We start from the raw sequence: 1,009 nt of genomic DNA on the forward strand, positions 1-1,009 counted from the left end.
AGGCGGCGTGGGCCGGGGCGGCGACGTCGATCGGGGTGCGCGGGCGGAGACAGCGGGGGGCAGGGTTGGGCGGGGCGGCGCAGGGCGGCGACGGCGTCGGGGTGGGTCGGCGACGGCGAGGTGGCGGCAGGGAGACGCGCGGCGACGGGAGTGGAGCAGGAGAGATCGAAGTCGCGCTAAGTGCTGTATATATAGCAAAGGCTTTGGTCCCGGTTCATGGCACCAACCGGGACCAATGCCCCCTTTAGTCCCGGTTGGTGCCACCAACCGGGACCAAAGGCCTCTTTTTAGCAACCCAAAGGGCGGGAAACGAAGACCTTTGGTCCCGGTTGGTGGCTCCAACCGGGACTAAAGAGCGGCATTCGTCCCGGTTGATTCCACCAACCGGGACCAAAGAGCGGCATTGGTACCGGTTGATGCCACCAACCGGTACCAATGGACCCGTCTAACTACTTTTTTATTTTCTGCAGCTGTTTTTTTGTTGATTCTTCCTGCAACTATTTTTTTAGTCCCACCTCGTCAAGCGAGAGGCACTCGCAGCTGTTTATAAGCCCTGAGTGCAGAGACAATGACGAAGAGGCTCAATGCTCCTGCACGTTGGTTAGCTTCAAGCCTTAAGGAATACGGTAGACTGCACAGAGCTATGTGCAGTGCAGTTGACACTATTCCAAAAGGCGTGAAGCAAATTAACAAGCATTGCGCCTCTTTTTTATTTTTAATGACTTATTACAACTCAGAAATAAAAAGAAAAAAAATAAATATAGCAGAAAAGAAAAAAAACTATATAGAAAACTACTCAGAAATGAATTGAAGCAAAAAAATAGTTGTGATTAACTGTACTAAAAAAGGAGCATAGATGCTTATTTTTAATGACTTATTATAACTCAGAAATAAAAAGAAAAAAAATAAATATAGCAGAAAAGAAAAAAAACTATATAGAAAACTACTCAGAAATGAATTGAAGCAAAAAATAGTTGTGATTAACTGTACTAAAAAAGGAGCATAGATG

This window comes from Triticum dicoccoides, chromosome 2B (assembly GCF_002162155.2).
Source record: "Triticum dicoccoides isolate Atlit2015 ecotype Zavitan chromosome 2B, WEW_v2.0, whole genome shotgun sequence".
Taxonomy (NCBI): domain Eukaryota; kingdom Viridiplantae; phylum Streptophyta; class Magnoliopsida; order Poales; family Poaceae; genus Triticum; species Triticum dicoccoides.